This window comes from Lycium ferocissimum, chromosome 10 (genome assembly GCF_029784015.1).
Source record: "Lycium ferocissimum isolate CSIRO_LF1 chromosome 10, AGI_CSIRO_Lferr_CH_V1, whole genome shotgun sequence".
Taxonomy (NCBI): Eukaryota; Viridiplantae; Streptophyta; class Magnoliopsida; order Solanales; family Solanaceae; genus Lycium; species Lycium ferocissimum.
Window position 1 is genome coordinate 11,823,087 of NC_081351.1, and position 14,955 is coordinate 11,838,041.

Sequence of the window (14,955 nt, forward strand, 5' to 3'; positions counted from 1 at the left end):
GACAATTCACTATTCTGGGACAACCATCGGATATCGGACTCTCACATTACTCTCATACAAACTGAGCCTAGATCATCACAGTGTTTCCTCAAGTATCATCAATGTATCAACAGTATATCATGAAGGATGAGAGTGCGTGCAATGTATGAGTCAACATCAATAATCAGATCAATATGACAAGTACCAAGCATGCGTATGCCAATAATATCATGAAAGACTACCTGAAGTCATATAGAACACTATCTTCGTAATCAAATATCAACAAGTGAGGTATCACAATGTCATGAACAAGATATATCAATAGTCTCCAATATCTTCTATTACCACGCGGCATCAAGCAAATAACAATAGAGCAATAAGGTCACAACACAACGGGTGGCTAGCCCCAATCACACAACAGGGCCTAACCTAAGACAATATCCAACCCAACTTCATACCCGAAGGTTTACATGCTTTCTCCGACAATATCATCTAAATATATGCTTCGCTACACGAAGTCTCACTAAGAGTAAGCCATAACCTACCGGATGGCCGAACAACAATAACACGCGATCATCCTCCTTAGCCTTCCCCGCCGAGCCTCAAGATCAAAAAGTCGGGCATATTCGAAATCTAGATTAGAAATCATGAAGATCGATACCTATATTGCTATCATTCAAACTAGGTCAAAGCCAACCCTAGAATTTGGGGAAACGGGGCCCACATGGTCAAAACGGAAAATTCGGGCATAAAATATCCAATTAAACACTAGGTGATAAAAACCCATCAACTAATTGCTAAATTAACTCAAGGATTCATCCAATTTCGAAATCCAAGCAAAACCCCCAATTTTGGGTATAAACCCTAACTCTTAGATTCAAGAATTCAACACTAATAATGGGAGAAATATGATTAACAGCCTTAGATGCATCATAATCTTGCGTAAACCCAATCAATTTCATCATTAAAAAGCCTTGATAGAATATCCATTAAACCCACTTTCAATCTCCCATTACTAATGAACTAACAAGGAAAAGGGATTCTAAAATGATTAGGAATAATGAATTAGCAAGAAGATTAGAAGGACTTACCACCAAGAATCCTCTAGAATAGTTCCCAAGAGCTCAATTTTCGGAATGGTAATAAATGATAGACTAAGGGCTTTTAATACACACTTAATGAATATAACAGGCCGATCCGATATAGCGGCATACGGGCCCGCTACGACGGCACCGCCCGATGTCCACTCGGACCGTCGGGGACCCAGGGCCATAAAAAAGGGCGGCCATCCCACGGCTATGGCGGTGCCGCCTGGCGGACACCGGATGCCGAGTAAATCCCAAAATCTTCTCAAACTCAAATGAACTCCCGAGGCCATCCCGCTCACAATCCACATACACACACATATAAAAACACTCTACGAACGCAATCGTGGCCTTGGAATTCCCTAAGGAGGTCTCGTTGACCGAGTCAACCCCCGATACCTCAATTCCGACTTTCCAACCGAAGTCCTAAAATGCATCTGAGTGCATTGGGAACCTAACTAGATATACACACAAGTTCTAAACGACCATCCGGACCTCTCAAAATCCACGGATTTTCGAAAAAGGCCCGTTTACCTAAAAGTCAACTTTGAGTCAACTCTTGTTTACTTTAAGCCCAAATTTCACAAAAAGTCGCTCGAATCAAATCTATACACCTCAAAAAGCGTGTCAACGGTCCCCTCGGGTCAAAAGTGAGCTAACCAAGCTCGGAAAGGAGCGAAAGTCGGAAGAAATATAACGACCAAACGGGTCGTTATAGTAGTTGTCTTCTTCTATTTGCAATTTTGGTTACTTTTGGAATCCTTGGAAAAAGAAGACTTCTCCTCCAAATTAATATATTATTTTGCTTGTGATTTAATAATAAACACTTTCTCAGTGTCTTTTATACCATATTCTTATTTTTAATCCGTTAAAAGATACATCCTTCGTCTCAATTTAAGTGTCTTACTTTCTTTTTTGGTCTGTCCCAAAAAGAGTGTCTCTTTCTATATTTAGTAAGTTGGCAATTTAAAAATTCTGCATGACAAGTTTAAAACTACAAGATTCAAAGGACATTTTAATACATTAGTAGGACCACGAGATTCTAAAGTCTCTTTTTATTCCTTAAACTTTGTGTCCAGTCAAACTAAAACACTTAAAATGAGACGAAGGGAGTAATATATCTTTATATTCTTAAAAACATATTCAACTTTAAGCTTTCCATATTATCATTTAATTATATATTCTTATAGCTAGTGACAGAGCCAAAAATCAAAGCAATAGATTAGAAAAAGCAAAAACGCCACATCCTAAGATTTGGACTTATGATATAAAAAATAAAAAATAAAAAAATATTGGAACTACCTTTTCTAGTGTATCTACAACTACAGAAATAATAACATACCCAGTTAATTTCATAAGTGGGTCTGGGAATGATAGGTTGTACGCAGACCTTATTCTTATCTTTGTGGGTAGACAGGTGTTTTTGGTAGATTCTCGGCTCAAAATAAACAAAATTGTCGCAGGATTGCAAGAAAAGTAAAACAGCAAAATATCAAAATATAAAACAAATGAAGCAACAGATAGTAATACACATTGAAGATTAAGGAACTACGCGTTATCTATATAATACTATTAAGAAAAGGAGAAGTGAAGATGAAACCTTTGCTATTGTATCTAGGCAGCAAATTAAGTTTTTATATACATACAGGTTAAAATATTTTTAACCTTTATAATATAATTTTCGTGCAATTGAAATTCAATTAAACCTCCTTATTCATTAAACTTAGCGTCGCCATTGCTTATAGCAACAAAAATACCATGACGTGTTTACGGCCATCCTTTTTATAAGGGCGCCTTCAATGGTAAAGGTAGCATATTAATCACAATATTTGATATGAAATATGAATATATTAATAATTTACCCGTAATTTCAAAGACACAATAAATCTAGATCCAATGAAAATTTTGGATAACTTCTGGACGCGTTAAAAACTTTAAAGTTTAAGTTATGAATCTACTTCTTGTTATCTTCGATATTTGACAAAAATAATTTATTCCTAATATAATTTATTCCTAATATCCGTATAAATCAACCACGTCACATGGGGAGGGAGATATAGACAAGTACAGAAACACGGTACACACATAATAAGGACAGAAGAACAACAGCAGTTGCTGTCACAATTTTTGTAGTAATGTGTTTCCAATTCCATCTCAAAATTAATGCCTCGAAACTTCGAAACTATCCTCGCATGCAATGACACAATCCACATGCATGTACTGCCTAACTCTTCCCTTCACATGACCATTTGGTCCCACCCCAACAATAATACCACGTGGGCTATATTATCCTTTTCATTTATTTACTTATTTTAGTTTGTTTTTTTTTTATAAATGTATTCATGCCGGCCACGCGCACCTCGATTATTTTTACGGGATACCTGTCAACTCCCACCAACAATAAATATCAGGTAACTTTGTCCACCAAAATTAAAACAGATAGAATGAAATCACCTAGTAATTTGTTTAGATGCTGGGATTTGAATCTGAAACCTCATGATGGTCAACTCACTTTATTGATCACTTGGTCATACCGTTGATGCATTTAGGTAATTTTGTTATCCTAATACCTCCTCCTTGATATGTATTACTTACTCTGTCTCATTTTATTACGATGTATTATTATTTTGAAAAGTCAATTATTTTTTAGTTCTTTTTAAATATATTAAATCATTAGCTTTTTAACTTATAATATCTTCCATACAATTTATAAATATATTTTAATTTTTAAATTAAACTTTTATCCAAATTTACATCTAAAATCAAGTGATTTGATCTTGATACTCTGAATTCTTTCACATAAATCTAAAACAAACAAAAAAATAGTGTATGGGTCAACATTTGCTCACATAGATCTAAGATGAGACGATATAAAAAGTACTTGCACAATAAAGTCACTTAAAATAAAATTATAGATATATTCTATAAATTAATTGGCGACATAATAAAATTGATATCAATTTGCTATCACATGTTAAAATTTATTGTAATGTAAAAAGCTTTACATTATTAGTGAATATAACTTAAACCCATTGATAAATAGTAATTGAGTTATTTCATTGTACGTAACTTGTGATAGCAGGCCAATAACTATTTTAGCACGTTATTAATTAATAATTTTCATAAAAGTTTATTCATAATTATCTTATAAGTAATCTGATTATGTAAATATCTTTTACATAAAGCGTGTACAACTTTAACCCATCTCATTTGATACATAAGACCCTTTTTTACTCTGTGCATTTGTCCTTGGGATTTTTACACTCTATGTCAATTAGGATAAAATAATTCTCCGTTTTAGCTCATATTTATTTTTTTACCGAATTAGTCCCTCTATCAAACTGCCAGATACGCCTATCTTACTGAAATGGTCACGTGTAATACTTTCTCTTGTTGCGATATTTTTCTAGTCCATTTTACTTTATAACAATGTGGAATGGTGAAAACCTCTCGATTTCTGTCATAAATCTAGTATGTGGTTTGTGTGTCCAATTTTGATTATGACCAATGAGTTTTAAGATGCTATCCCAACTTTGCATCTTTATATGATATGGATTTTCTAACCTATTTGTTGCTTGTATTTGGTTGCACAGTAATTAATATAGGTAATGTATTTTTTTTGGCGTTGCTTCTTTATTTTTTTCAGTTTTCTATTCTTTTTTTTACAACTTTATACGGTGTAGAAGTGTGTATAAACACCTCTTATACAATATGTATAAACCCCTCTTGTTTAAGTTTGTTAAATATTGTATACTAGTGTAAAAGTGTGTATAAACACCTCTTATACATTATTATACACTTTTAAACAAGGTTGATACATTGTCTTTAGTAGGTGTATAAATTGTATATTGTTGTATAATGTTGTATACCATGAAAAAGTGGTTATGCGGATGTGAATTAAAACTATGGCTACGTGAATGTAATTTCTTATGCTGGATTGCACATTATTGAAAATTTTTCGTCATCCGGGTCCTTTGCTAATATTTGAATTTAGAAAATTAAAATATGAATATACTAGCAATTAATTTTTGTACCAGGCTGTATTAAGAGAAATACGCTCCCGGGGTTAGGCTACATGATCGGATGATCAGAGAGGCCGAAGGTGCTATACAGTTGGCCTCCACCCCACGAACTCAGGTCAAATCTATAGACCTCAATCAGTGTGCCACAGCAGGGAAGCACGTAACGATCTGGAGTTAGCTGCAGTGATCCATGCTTTGAAAATGTGGAGGCACTACTTATACAGTGTCCATGTTGATATCTATACTGACCATAAGAGCCTCCAGTACATCTTTAAGTAGAAGGACTTGAACTGACGTTAGAGGCGATGGCTAGAGTTGCTAAAAGATTATGATGTTGATATTTTGTACCATCCTGGGAAGGCCAATGTAGTAGCCGATGCTCTTAGTCGTAAATCCATGGGTAGCTTGTCATATTTGCAACCAGAGAAGAGAGATTTAGCCCGTGAAGTTTGTCAGCTAGCTAGTCTTGGAGTTCGATTGTACGCCACAGACATGTCACATCACCCGAACGTTAGGGTTAAAAAGCATTGTTTTGGCTTATATAAGATAGCTTAGGGTAGAAGGAAGAGGCAGATTCACTCATCCTCTTGCTCTCACCATTTGAAACCCCATTATTATTTTCTCTAAGGAATATACACAGAATCATCACTTTCTTATCATTTTAGCTACTTGAATCTTATCATATTATCTTGGTTGCTTGCTAACTCTATCACGATCCAAACTACTCCGGACCGGGCTCATAAAAAGAGTTCTCGGGGTTGGATACGTTTCACTTGTCTTTAAACCCTATAAAAATAAATCTTTAACTAATTTTTTGGTTAAATCTGATTTCACCGAAAAACAGTTTGGCGTCGTCTGTGCTGATAGCTAGTTGTGGTGTCGCCCTGATGTATAGCAAGAACTCACCCGTAGAAAAGTGAGTGCGATCGTGATACTGAACCAAACATGTTAAGGGTAGGCGATAGCTCTTGCGAGTCTCGTGAACTTGAGAACACGTGAGCCGTGGCGAATTTGGTGGAAGTGCTAGTGTCTGAACATAACGATGAGTCTGCTTGGGAGCAAAGAAACGGCAGAGGTGGGATTCCACGAAGACAACCTAGTGAAGAGCGGAGCGGAGGCATTTTAAGTGCGGAAGAATCAGATGGGCCTCGGAGGCGAGTGTTTAAAGAAAGGGATCTGTCTAGGTCTCAGGCGAGAAAGCAGAAATCCGTACGTGAGAGAGACCCTCAGAAGGGGGGGTTCCCTGACAAATGATGAAGTTGTAGCCACGCTCAAGTCGCAAAATGAGATAATGCAGCGAATGGCCGCCATGATCAACCATTCTAGGGCTGGGACTCCGGCGTCCAACCAAAATTTAGAAAGAGCCTCTGCAGCACCACAGGTCAAAAGAGGGGAAACTGATAGTGCGAAAGAACGACTGGATGCATTCAATGAGGCACTCGTCAGGGTAAAAAAGGAGGTACATGAAAGGATGAACCAGATACCGGGGGCGCCCTCTATTGTGAAGGGCATAGGAGCTCGGAATACAGGATATCACCATAACCGGAGAGTGCAGCACCGGCTCCTATTCTGAAAAGGTTCAAAATGCCCGACATGCCTAAATACAACGGGACTACAGACCCAGAGGAGCACATAACGAACTTTCAAGCGGCCATCGCCGGGCACGACCTCAAACAACACGAAATTGAATCGGTCATGCTAAAAAAATTCCAACACACGCTCGTTAAAGGAGCACTTTCTTGGTACACTCATTCTATTGACTCTTTCGCTTCTATGGTAGATGCTTTTGTCAAAGCTCACGCGAGGGCCCGAAGGGTCGAGACGCATAAGCAAGATTTATTTGCCATAAAGCAAAAGAGAGACGAGCTGCTAAGAGGATTTGTGGACAGATTCCAAAGGGAAATGATGTTGTTGCCTGCGATCCCAGAGGATTGGGCCGCGCCGTCTTCGTAGATGGTCTAAACCCGAACAGTTCGGACGCATCCAAAAAATTGAAGGAAAGCTTAAGGGAGTTCTCTGCTAAAACATGGAGTGAAATAAACCTTGAAAACACGGCTAAAATGTGAATTGAGGAAGATCAACGAGCAGTCGAGCCGATAGAGGAGGTAATCACCCCGCTAAAAGACCAGATCCGGGGTTCGGCACAAACACTGTGAACCAGAGAGAATGATTCAAGCCGCACATAGCTCGTGAATTCCCCAGCCAAGGTACGAACCGGGGGGTTGATAGAAGCAATTGGGGCTTTATCGGGAGGGGGGCCCACGCCATGAAAGAACGAAGTCAAGAGGAACTGGACCCCTAAAGTTGGCAGATCATAATTTCAATATCGACGCAGCGGAGCTCATGGCGGTAATGAGAACTATGAAGGAAGCAAGGTTCCCCGATGAAATTCGAACCAATCCGGATAAGAGGAACACGGCGCTCTGGTGCCACTCTCATAGTATGCATGGGCATGCTACGGAGGATTGTGCGAACTTAAGAATATAGGTAGCACAGCTGCTACGAGTGGGGCACTTGAAAAAGTACATCGGTGATAGGCCGAAGCTCACCCTAAATCGAATTCCGGGAAAAAAACCTGGATAAGATGCCGCAACCAACTCACACTATCAACATGATTTTCAGAGGCTAGATGATAAACAAAATAACATACACGTCGCTTAGAAAATCCAAATTCTCCATCACAATGACGAGTCGCGCTTGGGAACCTTCCGAAAGTGAAAGTATTTCCTTCTTCGACAGCGACTGCTCAGGACTGGCCCATTCCCACCATGGCGCTCTGGTAATATTTATTCAAATCACTAATTCTTTAATTAAACGTGTGTTTATTGATCTAGGGAGCTTGGCAAACATAATCCAGCTGCGAGTCCTGAAAGAGATGGGAGTAGAGGGATCAATCGTCTCGGCAACAAAGGTTTTGGCAGGGTTCAACATGTCAAGTGAGCTGACCAGAGGAGAAATCGAGCTACCGGTGCACACTGACAGTGCAGAGCAGGATACAACCTTCGATGTCGTTTTCGGTGACATGAGTTACAATGTGATATTGGGAAGGCCATGGATACATTCAATGTGAGCGGTCCCTTCCACTTTTCATCAGAAAGTTAAGTTCCCTAATCTTTGGGGAATCGGGGAAATAAAGGGGGACCAAAGTGCTGCCCGAGAGATGGAAGCCACAGCAGTAATGATGGCCCAAGAAGGAAAGTTCGTCAAATAACAATCATAGCAGCCGAGCTCAAATGCCGAGCCTGAAAGAACAACGGGAAAGAGGACCCTGGATCAAGTCATCCCGAAAGGGTTCGTTGCCTCGGTAGATAAAGATCCCGCAGATTCGACAGTAGAAGAGCTGGAGCCCGTGGAGCTTTACGAATAACCTCCCGAAAAAGAAAGTACACATGGGCTCGAAACTTTCATCCGAGATTAGGAATGGATTTTTAAATTCTTTAAAAGCTAACTCAAATTTCTTTGCTTGGTATCATCTCGACATAACAGGAATTCCCCTAGAGATAGCCATGCATCTACCGAGTTTCGATCGAATTATCCTGTAAGCAAATGAAGGTTCGTCGATCTCGACGGACAATGCGACCAAAGTTCGTCAAGGAAGAAGTGACACGGCTGCTCAATATAGGATCAATCCAAAGGGTGGATAATTAGGATTGGTTGGCCAACGTGGTGGTGGTGCCTAAGAAACTCAATAAGTTTAGGATGTGCGTGGATTTCAAGGACTTAAACGAGGCCTGTCCAAGGGATTCCTTCCCATTGCCGCACATCGATCAGATGATTGACGCTACAGCAAGGCATGAATTACTTAGCTTCTTGGATGCATATTCCGATTATAATCAAATTAGTTTACACCCGGAGGATCAAGAGAAGACGTCGTTCCTGACCAATCACGGTAATTTTTGTTATAACGTAATGCCTTTTGGTCTTAAAAATGCAGGTGCGATGTATCAAAGGAAGGTGAACAAAATGTTCGAAGGACAGGTCGGCAAGACTATGGAAGTCTATATAGATGACATGCTGATCAAATCTCGGAGGGCAGAAGACCATTTATCCGCTTTACAAAAGACCTTTGACATTCTCTGTCAGCACAGCATGAAGTTAAACAGGGAGAAGTGTGCCTTTGGGGTCAGGTCGGGGAAATTCTTGGGTTTCTTGGTTCCCAGCCGGGGCATCAAAATGAACCTAGATAAAGTCAAGGATATTTAGGAAATGCTCGACACGTTGGGCAATGTTAAAATGGTACAAAGGTTAATAAAAAGAGTCGCAGCCTTGGGAAGGTTCGTATCCCGGTCCTCGGACTAGTGCCATGAATTTTTCTATCTGATAAAGAAAGATAACGGATTCAGGTGGACGCAGGAGTTCCACCAAAGCCTAAAAGACCACAAAGCCTTTCTGTCCGAACCCCATGTAATGGTGAAAGCTAAAGAAAGGGAACGCCTGTTCACACACTTAACAGTTTCGGCAGTTTTAGTCAGTGTTACGCTGGTGCGAGAATCCGGTGAAGATTTGCTCCCCGTATACTACGCCAGGAAAATGATGACGGGGGTAGAATCTAGATATCCAGCTCTAGAAAAACTGGCCCTGGCCTTGGTTATGGCCGCCAGAAAGCTTCGCCTATATTTCCAGTTCCATTCGATAACAGTGGTTACGACGGCGTCGTTGCAAGTAGCGTTACAAGGAGAGAACCTCACCAATCGGCTATCTAAATGAGCGCGAGATAAGTGAGTAGGATCTAGCATATCAACATCGCCCGTCAATATATGCGGAGGGATTGCCGGGATTCTTGGACGACTTCGCTCCCACCGTGCGATCTTTAAAGACACAGGTATGAATCTCTAACCCATCTCTTCAATTATTTTTCATTAATGCTTAGGTTGCAGGACTGGACTAGGTAGAAGGATGACCGACCTCAATAGAAGTGGACAAAAATCAAAAAATACTTGTTGCACTTTTTTCCTTGGCCGTGTTTTTCTCCCCCAAAAGAAGGGTTTTACGTGCAAGGTTTTTAAAGAGGTAACAACCGTAAAGCGTATTACATTTTGTAAAGCCCGATCAACCCAACCAAGACCCGCATCAGCAACCGGAAGCTCTTTCCATAACACCTAGGAGCTATTGATTTTTATTTCCTCTTGATCATTATGTAAATGAACTTGGGCTCTATGCCCCACCTTTTGTGAATAAAAAATGTCAAGCCACAACTGACATGCCCTAAAATCTGTTGATAGGAACGTGTCCTCCCGGACCCATAAACATTCGCCTCGAACATACGACACCGGCTACGGGCCTCAGAGCGTGAAGGAACCATAAACCTTATGCCAAATACGATGAGGTCTAGACGTCCTCCTTTTTAGCATCGAACAAAGAGAGCCCCTCCTTTATTATGAACCAGATGAATAATTCCTGGTTATAAAATACACGGCCGGAAGTAATATTCCCGAATTGGGTAAAGTGATTATACAAACTATTGAAACAAGAATATAAGGAAATAAAGCAATCACGGTTCCTAAAACACATGCGTCCAAAACAAAAATGGAGCAAAATTTTGACAAAGGGATCTTAGGGCGAATAAATCTCCATGGTAAAAAAGGTCCCCCTCAAAAGATCAGATAACCTTACATCCGGTCCACAGCAAATATCAACAAAGTAATAGTGGAAGGCAATAAAGGCTTTGTTACAAAAAGCTTTATAAACAACGCACTATCATTCTAGAAAATGGAAAAACATGCAAAAGGAAGAGTAAACAGGTACGTGCAAATAGCATAGTTACTTTACATGGCCCAAAAACGAGGGCACCACCTAAAAAGGGAGAAAAACCATTATTAGGATGTTCAGAAAGCCATCAAAAAAAGATCCCAACTAGAAAAGCATGGCACTAAAAACACAACAAAGTCAGGAGTCAGCAGTATTGATTGGAGGCCCGGATCCATCAACCACGGGAGAGGCAGGAACTTCAGATTCTGGAGGGATGGGAAAAGTCCCACAAGGGATTTCTTCGATAATGGATTTCTCAGGTCCAGTTCCCTCACTATCTGCAGGGACTTGCTCCTCGCCCTCCCTCAGGGACCTCCTCTTCATCCCTCCTCCGAAGACCATCCCTCGCCTTCGGAGGACGAGACAGGATTATCAACCGGCTGCTGGACAGGCAAAGTCTTGGTTGTCCTTTCCTTCACGGTCAATGCTGCAGCAATCTAGGCATTGATATCAACAATCCCATCCAGAGCCTCTTCAAGAGCAATCCTGCTGGCCCAGTACATCGCGTGGGCTTTTTCCAGAGCAAATTGTTTCTTCAGAGCTTGCATACGGGCATCAATACTGGAGTAGCTCAGCCAGCTTTCCTCGACCTTGCTCCGGAGAGAGGCATTGGTATAAAAAAGGCGCTGATTGGCCTCAACTTACTCCTTGTTCCGGGCCATCTGGGCCTGAAGCCTCTCCTCAAAGAAAGTTTGGGCTTCGTCCATAGCCGACTTCTCTTTTTTGTACGCCTCCAACTCAGCCTCCAAAACCCGGACCCTTTCAGTTAGGCCAGTCTCCCTCTGTAGAATAGTAGCATAATGTTCTTGATGAGCCTCCCACTTTTTTCGCAGCTTTGCGAGATCAGAATGGAATTTAGCAGCCTCCTCGCTGTGAATCTTCCTATCCTGCTCCGATATGGCCAGCTTCTCCTGCAACTTCTCTAGGGACACCAGGTTTACCTCTAAAGCAGGGAGGCGTTCTTCCAACTTATGGTATTCTTCCCATTTTTCCCTCTCCTCGGTGAATTTGCGTTTGATACCCTCTGTCGTTAAGAGTTGGGCCTAAAAAATGAAAGAAGTATTCTGATATAAGAAACTGACGCGTGGTCTAGGCTAGATATGGAAAAGAATAAAAATAAAAAATAAGTACCTACGCAGCTGCATGAGCTCTGGCCTTGAAGAGACAATCTGCAGATACGACACTCATCTTTTCCCAGTCTCTATCTGAGGCCAATGGCCTCAAGTAATTGGCAACTCCCACCGGCAAAGATAGAAGATTGCACTCCTGAGGAACGAATAAAGTGGCCTGCCTGATAGATGATGGTTTGCGAATGGGAGCCGAAAAAGTATTAACCATGCCTCTTTTGCGAGCCTCCCAGGGATTATCTGAACTCCTGACAATGTTCGGGCCCTAACGGGGACGGTTCGTCTTTGCGGAGCCAGCATAGGAGTCGCCCGAGAAGAAGAAGGAACAGAATAGCCAGGCGCCAGGCCCGGAGTGCTGGCCCCAACACTGGACGGAATAAACAAGGGACGACAGGGAGAGTCGAGTATCAAAGCAAGCTCCATTTCTTTGTAAAGGGCATCATTGGAAATTTCTTAGGGGGCTTTCCCCTACGGATTAGCTCCTGGGCCGAGTCGGCCTCATCCTCGCTCACATCAGCCTCTAAGTTAATCGCCTCTTAAGGAGTTATCGACGTCACCAAGGTCAAACTCCGATTGACTCGACCCGAGGCACTCTGCCTGGTTCTCTTTGCCGGAGGGGTCGGACAGGCTGACGTCCTCTTAGTTCGGACCTGGGATACCCTTTCTTGACCCCAGCCAAGCACAGATGTGGCCTGCAAGAAATGTTGTATATCCATCGCAAGATCTTCAAACACATCCGCCACGGGACGAACTGCGGACCCCTTGGGCAAACCCTGAATTTTTCCCTTCCGGTTATTTTTGGTGGAAATTTCCTTCCACATTCGAAGAGCAAGAGAAGAGGAATCCACTATCTTCTGGACCCATCTAGTCAGGTCCCCTACCGGCTCCGGTCTCCATGCCACGGCTGCAAAAATATGATGAATAGAAAAAGTTAAAAAATGAGTTCAGAAGTATGATGACCGAAAAAGGTACAAATAGAAAGTTAAGACTCACGATTTGGGTTCCATCGTTCGGGAATAGGAGTCTCTGGCGGCTTGACTAGATCCGCGATCGAGAAGATGGCATACCTCTCCGTCCATCTCCGATCGGAGTCATCATCAATACTTGTGACCAAAGCATTCTGGTCGCGCCGAGACAATCGGAAGATCCTGTCGAGGAGTAAAGGTGGATGAGGTGAGAAAGCATGAAATCCTCTTTTACGTGGGAGGAGAGGTATCGGAGGCACGCCACGGTCCTCCAAACAGCTGGCCAGACCTGGGCCAAACATATGTCATACCGTCTGCAAAATTCCAGGATGACCAGCTCGATCCTGTCACTCACCTTAAGAGAGAAATGGTAGGTGTAGACAAAAGAGTAGCCCGGCCTGTGAGAGGTGATGTCCTCTCTCTCGCCAGGATAAGAACTTTAATGCCTTTCCATCCCAAATCCTCTTTGACCTGGCCAAGACTGCCGTTGCGTACAGGGCTCGAATAAGCTCATCGCCGCTCCTCGTCATTGTTAGTGTCACGACCCAACTCCGTAGGCCGCGACACGTGCCCTAGTTGGGCACTCATACGTACCTTACCCTGAATTAGCAAAATATTAAAGATAAACTGAAATCATAATTTAACAAGGACGAGTGGGCATGCCGCACGAAGGCCGATAAGGCCGTCACAAACATAGATAAACTCTAAACGTACGCAAATCTCACGAAACATATACGTAACCCACACCGCATGTCTCGCGTACCGTTGCAACCAAACATAATCATACGACGGACAGGCCCGTCGTACCCGTAATCAATACGTACATATGGCATAAAAGTCTATACCAAATCATGGGCTCCGAACAAAGGAGCGTTCAAATGTACCGAGCGTACAACCTAGGCGAACGGATCAAATAAATCGAACGTCGTACCGCGTGGCACGAAACGCAATCGAAGAAAAGCGGGGGTCACGGAAATGTACCGAATACGTAGCGAGTAGACCGTAATAAATAACATTAAAATCGAATGTAACGCGCGGAAAACAACCGAGATGCATAGGTAATTAAAAACGCATACCGAAATCATAAGTAATGCATGCAGCAAAAATATATGCCAAAGCCGGCCCCGCTATGGGACCTGGTCAGTATCGCAGGCGCCCTTCTCCGCGCGCCATAACACATCATACTTCGTAGTAGGAATATCTCCGAAACAAATCATAACATACCAAATGGCCATATCGTAACATAATCGCATGTCGCATAAGCGTACACGGCACATCATACACCACAACCCATGCACGTATATACCTCGCCCCCTCACACCGGGCGCGGCGAACAATGCAGACATACGTTTGAGAATATATCCCGGCCCGGCTCGCTGGGAAACACGAGGCATCCACGAGCAGTAGAAATGAGAAACTAATGCATTAAAATGACATATATATTTCCGCAGACTCAACGAGGCATATCGTATAACGAATCAAATCAATGAAATCGACGAGTCATAGTACGTACCTTTCGTACATCACGGGGATTATGTCGGAACAGAACATTCGGATTCGTGGTACATATCAAAACGCATCATAGGACTTAACGGAATATGTAAAACACTTTTTAAGTAATAAATAGAGGAGTAGTTAAAACGTTTCCTTTAAAACCGCTCGAAGACAAGTTATAAACACAAAAGGGTAAAATCGGAAATAGTGAACCCACCTCGATCAAGCCGAGGCGCGGACAGTAAATCATAAACATTAAACTCCGTAAAGTTATCAGAAAGGTTTTAGAGCGATTCAAAATCATTTGCGAAAGGTATGAAGGTTTAGGCGCACTTATATCCAAAAACGTGCATTATGGTTCAATTGCATTGAAAATGAAAAAGACTCAATTTTAGATGCGATTTCGAGAGATAAGAGCGGCTCAAGTGGCCGAATTCGGGCTAGTACACCTATGTCGTGCCATGAAAAGGAAATGAAAAGTTTTACATACCTTTCTCTTGTTAAGCTCCGTCGAAACTCCGGTCCTGTTTCGTCG

General features: G+C 41.8%; 1 long non-coding RNA gene across 1 annotated transcript; it reads right to left on the bottom strand.

Moving 5' to 3' along the window:
- Positions 1-10,571: 10,571 nt before the first annotated feature.
- LOC132032468 (uncharacterized) lies at positions 10,572-13,417 on the bottom strand. Its single transcript, XR_009408450.1, has 3 exons — positions 12,955-13,417; positions 11,966-12,865; positions 10,572-11,877 (listed from the first exon to the last, which is right to left on the bottom strand). It is a non-coding gene; the product is annotated as an uncharacterized LOC132032468 (long non-coding RNA).
- Between the last annotated feature and the right edge of the window lie 1,538 nt (positions 13,418-14,955).